This window comes from Daktulosphaira vitifoliae, unplaced genomic scaffold (assembly GCF_025091365.1).
Source record: "Daktulosphaira vitifoliae isolate Bord-2020 unplaced genomic scaffold, ASM2509136v1 Scaffold_3, whole genome shotgun sequence".
Lineage (NCBI taxonomy): Eukaryota > Metazoa > Arthropoda > Insecta > Hemiptera > Phylloxeridae > Daktulosphaira > Daktulosphaira vitifoliae.
Genome location: NW_026099574.1, coordinates 43,010,687 through 43,017,512, shown reverse-complemented (window position 1 = coordinate 43,017,512; position 6,826 = coordinate 43,010,687). Strand labels below are relative to the sequence as shown.

General features: G+C 23.2%; 1 long non-coding RNA gene across 1 annotated transcript in view; it reads left to right on the top strand.

The window, feature by feature from the left end:
• The first annotated feature begins 2,820 nt into the window (after nucleotides 1-2,820).
• The window catches only part of LOC126902814 (uncharacterized), a 5,747-nt gene continuing 1,741 nt past the window's right edge, over nucleotides 2,821-6,826 (top strand). The window contains exons 1-2 of the long non-coding RNA XR_007703343.1: nucleotides 2,821-3,006; nucleotides 5,457-5,593. This is a non-coding gene — a long non-coding RNA (uncharacterized LOC126902814). The remainder of the gene's footprint in view (nucleotides 3,007-5,456; nucleotides 5,594-6,826) is intronic.

The window sequence follows — 6,826 nt, the reverse complement described above, 5'->3', positions numbered from 1 at the left end:
GCTCTCATATGGCAGTGAAACATAGACAATTGACAAAAAAAGACAGAAGCATTAGACTTATGGATATGAAGAAAAATGATAAAAACAAAATGGATAGATAAGAATAGTAATGAGTAAGTACTAGAAGAAGTACGAGAAGATAGGCAGCTGATAAAAGTGATGGAATAAAAAAAAATAAAGTTAATCTGACACATCATCCGATACAATGACTTTATAATCAACATCATCGAAGGAAAAATAACTGGAAGAAACCAAAAGGATTCCCAAGGACACAATATTTTGAACATATCCTGGAACTCATGAACTGTGCATCTTTTGTTTTACTGAAGAATTTGGCGTCAAATAGAGAGGAGTTGCTTCAAACGACAAGCCATTGCCTTTACTGGATGATAATGAAGATTAAATAAAGTCTGGTATAGATCAAAAGATATAGAAATAGATCGACTGATTAATAACCAAATTTTCATTATAATTATTTGATATATTAGCATTTGAAGATTTAGAAAAGGTTATATAAGAGGTAAACGCTCAGATAAGAATTCTCTACATTGCGCATTTACTTGCCTATGCTAAACATTATAATAACAGATAATTTTTATCAGCAAGGTTTGCAGTGAGATCACGTCACAATGAGGGCGTGGCATAATTGGGACAATTATAGACGATATCTGATAGGTATTAAAATCACTATCGTAAAAAACATTTAATTCAAATTTGTAGATACTGGTTAGTTTTTAGAAGGAACTATTGAATTATTCCAAAAGTAACATGACTCTTAACTTCTTTATTTATATCCTGATTAAAAGTTGTATGATTTATTAGTTTAATACATGAGTAAATGTCTATTACAGTAATAAAATTTAGTATGAAATTGATAACAAATATTTGAGTACTGTAAATTTTTCGGAGAAATTATAAAAAATTACAAAATTAAATTCATATGGTTGTTATATACAGAGTGGTTTTTTATTAGTCACTCGTTTTATTTTGCACAAATGACATATGGATAAAATGAAATATTTTTAATTTTCTTAAATTATAGATATTTGCAATAAAAGCAGTAATTTGAGAGAACATTTATAAAACATGTAAAAATAAACAAATTCGATTGAACTGTTAGTACCATAACCATTAATTTTTGATACCATGAGATACAAAATTAATTTTTGAAGTAGGAGTATTTGGTGTTTTTATAATTTATAACATATTCAAGAAAACTTTGCAAAAAAAAAAATATTTACTATGCAAAATGTGAATATTTAAAATATTTTTGGATCAAATTTGATTTGTTTGGGGCTGAGTATGAATCTTATGTAATAATAAATATATAAAATAATTTTTAAACTTGGGTATTTGATTTAAAAATGTATTATATTATAATATAATAATTCATTACTTTTATTACGATTCGTTATTTTAGATTTATGTATAAAAAATTAACTTTCTTAATTTGATTATTGTGACCATTGTTTGTTAATTATTATTTCAGTCATGAAATTAATATTTTAATTTATCATAAGTTATTTGAAGATAGTAAATTTTATTTTGAAATTAGTAGACAATACACTTATTGGATCCTTATATCCAATATACTTATTGGATTGATATTAAAAGACGCTTTTAACATTTTTTTAAACTATTCAGTTTTATAAAAAAAAAGTCAATCCACCTATGTACATATTGTTTTCATATTTTTGTATACATTCATAATTAATAATTTTATTAGCCTAGTTAATTAAGTACAACTAGTATGAATTAAGATGACCTCTAACCCAATTAAATTTATCATATTGAAACAAGTACACTTTTTAAAATACAATGCATTCAATTAATTATATATTGACATTAGCTTTATACAAATTATATTATAAATGACATAATCTAATAAAGCCGATTGTCAAGTGTTTTAGTTTCGTTATTAAAAAAAGGAAGTTTTAAATTTAACGTATAATGTTCTACCAGTGGAAATTAAATTCATATAATTACTATTTTGAAATCTTTTATAAATTTGTATTTAGTTAAAGGAATCAGCGCTATAGTTGGAAATATTTACTGTCATTTCTCGTAGTTAATGTCTCTAAAAATTACTATTGTTATAAAACAGCCGATATTTAATTATTTATTTTTCACATTGTAATAATTATTATAGTATAATTTTAAGTCTATATTTATTAAAAATGTAATTGAAATGAAATTAAACAAATTATTGGTATCATTATCAACTCATGAATCAATGATATAATGAATTCATAATTACTGACAATTAATTGTATAAAAATTTATACTCATATTTTTAATAATATTAATGTAAGAAATTTTGATATTAATGTTCTTTTTTTTCCTAGACGATTTTTATTCCTTTCTTATAAAAATATTAAATTTACGTGCTGAAGAATTCAACATTCAACATTAAACTTTTAATTTTTATTTTTGTATACTTTTTGTGATTTATTGGTTTTTTTATTATTGAATGATAAAGATTATGTAAAGTAATTTACATATTTTGTAGGTCGGATTAAAATTACCGAGAAACCACATAAAAGTATAGTTAAAATATTTTAATGCAGAGGAAAATTAAACTTTAAATAAGATTTATCGGAAATCTTACTATTCAATACAAATAAACACACCTACTTTAGAAATCAAATAAAATTGGAATACTAAACACATGTGTCAATTTTGCAAATTTTGAGACTGAAAATATTATTAAGTCAATAATTACATTTTACTCAAAACATTTTTTTAAAATAAACTGTATGTATAATATACATTGTATATATTCAATAATTTTTACGAATACACCATAACCATATCAAAAAAATGGTTTAAATAAAATTTTAAATACTTTTGAATATTTTTTTATAGTAATATTATTGTACATGTTTTTTTAACATTCTTCATAGAACAGTAAATCATAGAGTCGTTTAGTTATTTTATTCAGATATTTCTAATCTTAATTTTACCTATACGTTTTTGTGAAAAAAATCATAATATAACGAAATATGGGTAGGAACTTGTATACTTATCTAATCACACTGTATTTAAGAAATATCTGACTATTACCTTTCTAATTTCTAAGCTTCCAGGATGATAAAAAAAAAAATTTAATTATACACTTTTTAATACAATAGGTAATTTTATTATCATAACTATCGATAAAACCATGAGTCTTCTAAAAAAATGTTCTGAAAAACTAGTATCATTATTGATAAAAATCTCATTTTGTAAAAAAAATTATGATCCATACTGTTACAGTTAAAATGACGATATATTTATTGTCATACACCCAGAGAAAAACCTCGATCTATATAATAAATTCATTGTTCAATTTGATAAATATATCATTACTATTGAATCAATGATATATTTATCAATATGATATTTTTTTTTCTTGTCTTGAACAATAATTATTTATAAGAATAGTTATTTTGTTCGTATTAATAAAACATTATCATAAACCCTTGATAAAATTTCTCTTTCAATTTTGATTGAGGTTTTTCTTTGGGTGTAGAGTGGTTAACTCTTAGACATATTTTGGGTAAGGTTAAATGGTACATAAAAAAATTACAAAAAAAAATAGTGGTACATTGATAAAAAAAAAGTTAATAACCTTTCCCCAACCCATTAAATATGCGAAATACAAATTTGTATTTGATTCATATTTAACATAAAACAAATGTTGAATATTTTGTAGTTTTTAAATAAGATTACTATGAAGAAAATACTAGTTTATTTGGGGGTAATTGACTGATTAATTCAATTTCATAGGCTTATACGTTAACCTTGATATATCGGTCACACAACTTATTTTAATATACATAAAAATAGTTATGAGGCATAATTGAAAAAAGTGAAAAACATCCAAATTTAACAGTTCTTCTTATGGAGTTATGTTCTTTGAAATGAGTATTTTTTTTGTAATTAAATAAGACGTGAAATTATATCTATTTTACAGCATCAACCATAACCACTACAATTGTATGAAAAAACATTATCTTTTTGTAGTTACAAAAATATTTTACACGAATTTTTTTTTTTTACAGATTTCCTGCTAAAATATTTTAGTTGGCCTTGATATTATTTTTTTACATTGTCCAAAAATAATTTTGATGAAAATTAATTCTATATTTTGATTTCGACACATCGTATGACCTTCTAAAAGTTTGATATAACCATTGATACTACCATTTCTAATATTGACTTGTGCATATCACTTAAAAGAAACAATTTAATGTTTAGCAAAAATATTACCTTCAATAAAATCATTCTTTAATTCATTGTTATAAATACTTCACAAATAGTTATTTATATTCTAAGTTATAAAAATTTATTTTCTTAGCTAATTTAAAAGTAGGTAATTTTAAACAGCTGAATGTTAACCATTCAAGTCATTTAATTCAATTTTTTTTACATTTAAACATTTTAAAAATTAATTGATAATGTTGAGTAATCTTTTATATTCTAAAGTAGAGATTTAAACAGAGAATAAGTTGAGATTAAACGTTTTTTTCTAAACAAAATCTATTAATAGAAGTTAAAGTCCATTAATATTTCTTACAATTTAGTCAATTAACTGAATTATTAACTTAATCATTAGTTATTTTAGTTTAATTAAAAAATAACGAAACCCAATTAAATTTTGTTATTGCCGAAGAGAGTTTTTGATAAAAAAGTATACTGAATGAAAGATTTTTTAACTATTTAATCAAAGTATACACTTCAAAAACATGAACAATTTTGTAACTTATCGCAAAGTTTAGAAAAATATATAAAATTAGTTGAATATTCAATTATGATAATATGAAGAGAAATATTAATAATAATATAAAAATAAAATTTAAATTTAATTTACTTTATTTAGTATATTTCATGATTTATACACTGAATAATCACCAAATATTTTAATTTATCACACGTAAATAGGCGTAGAATAATCAATTTTATTTTTAGGTTGCGGCTAAATTAATATCTCCATTAAAAGTATTTTCTATATAACAATGCATATAGTTTTGCTAATCTTCTGGGAAACTTGTAAACTAGGGGGCTATGCTCCCAAGTCCTGTAACTCAGTCCCTGATGATGTCTTGTACTAATAACTTAATGTATAATGTAATTTAACAAAGGGGTTTTCATAATTTTAAAAGAAAATTAGAAATGAAATTTAAAAATGTTTTAAACAAAGTCTGTTCCTAATACAGTATTGAATTCGACAATCAGGAAACAAATAGATATTGCCATCGTAAAAGTATATGAAAATAATTATCCCAAGGCTTGGCAAAGGTTTTGATTTGTTAAATTAAAATAAAAGTTAAATGATTCTTTTATGGATAATGCAATATAGGATATTCCTATAAAAATAGTATAATTACTTTACGTGTACATTCATTGTACGCTCAAGGGTATTAGTAGTTTGTTCAATCATAACACGCAAATTAATTAATTGTTCTCTCATTTAGCATTTCAATAACAATATAGTAAAATAGCATTTGGGAATATTGCCCTTGTTATTATAAGCGTTAAAGTAAAATAGAAGAGTTGTGTAAATTGACAAATGACTGATTATGTTAATTTTGTACAAGGATATATGATTTATGTGAGTATTACTTAGCCTTTTGTTTTGTTATGTAGGCACTATTTTTTTATATTATGTTAACTTTTAATTATTGAACATTGTCCAAATAGGAATTGAAAAAGTTATGTTAACTATTATTTTGTCATTCAGATTAAGTTTTACTACCTAGAAATACATAGAGAAAAAACTTGTTTCAAAGTGAAAAAGCTCACATTATTATCTTATTACATGAAAATTAATTTTCTATATATAGAAATTAAATATTATGAAGTGAAGCTATCTTAAAAAAAATAAGAGTTAATGAGAGATTTATAACTTTTTTTATCATTTAATTAATAATAAAAATATTATACTATTTTTTAATTAAAAGCTCGATGATAAGAAAAATCTGTTACAGTCGAGACATGATACACTGTGAATTTAATATAAGGAGAGCTATTATAGGTTTAAATTTGATAGTTATTAAAATTACTATTATAAAACGCTTCGATGAGCTTAATGAAAGTTTGATTATTTTGATCTTTTTTATTTGATTATATTCAGAATAAATTGAATTTGTAATTTATCATAAATTATTGCTAGTTATAATATGTTTTTCGGAAGGTGGAGACCGCTAAAGACTTATTTTATTATGCTTATTGTATGGAATCTAATATATAAAAACTCTCTTTAAAAGTATTTATAACATATTTGCTTATCTTTTTTTGATGAGTTGATGAATTTAAAAAATTGGGTAGTGCAGGGGCTGGATATAATAAGCCCCCTTTCCTCTATGTCTTTACAATTTGGTCTAAAGTATAAGCACTAATAATTGAAAAAACCCAGCACAGGGGGGTCGCGGCACAGTGGTGACGTGGTATAAACGGATCAAGTATAATGATATCTGACAGTGATTAAAATCACTATCAAAAAAAACGCTTCGATGCAAATCTTTAGATACTGTTTAATTTTAAAAAATTGGTGGACTATTCTAAAAGCTACATGATCTGCTAGTTTATTATTAATATCCTAATTAAGATAAAGTATGTAGAATGAAAAAGGGATTATTAAAAAATATTATTTCTCATAAAAAAATAATGTTGATCCATACACTTTTCAATATGTCATAGCATTATAAAGTTAAAAATGTAAAAAATAAAATCGAGAATTTTCACACAATAATAGCATTCGGTAGCCATTTTCACCGTGAAGATAAAATAAAGTCCGAAATTTTTTTTTCGCATAATAAAGTAAATTACATTAGCTTTAATTTAA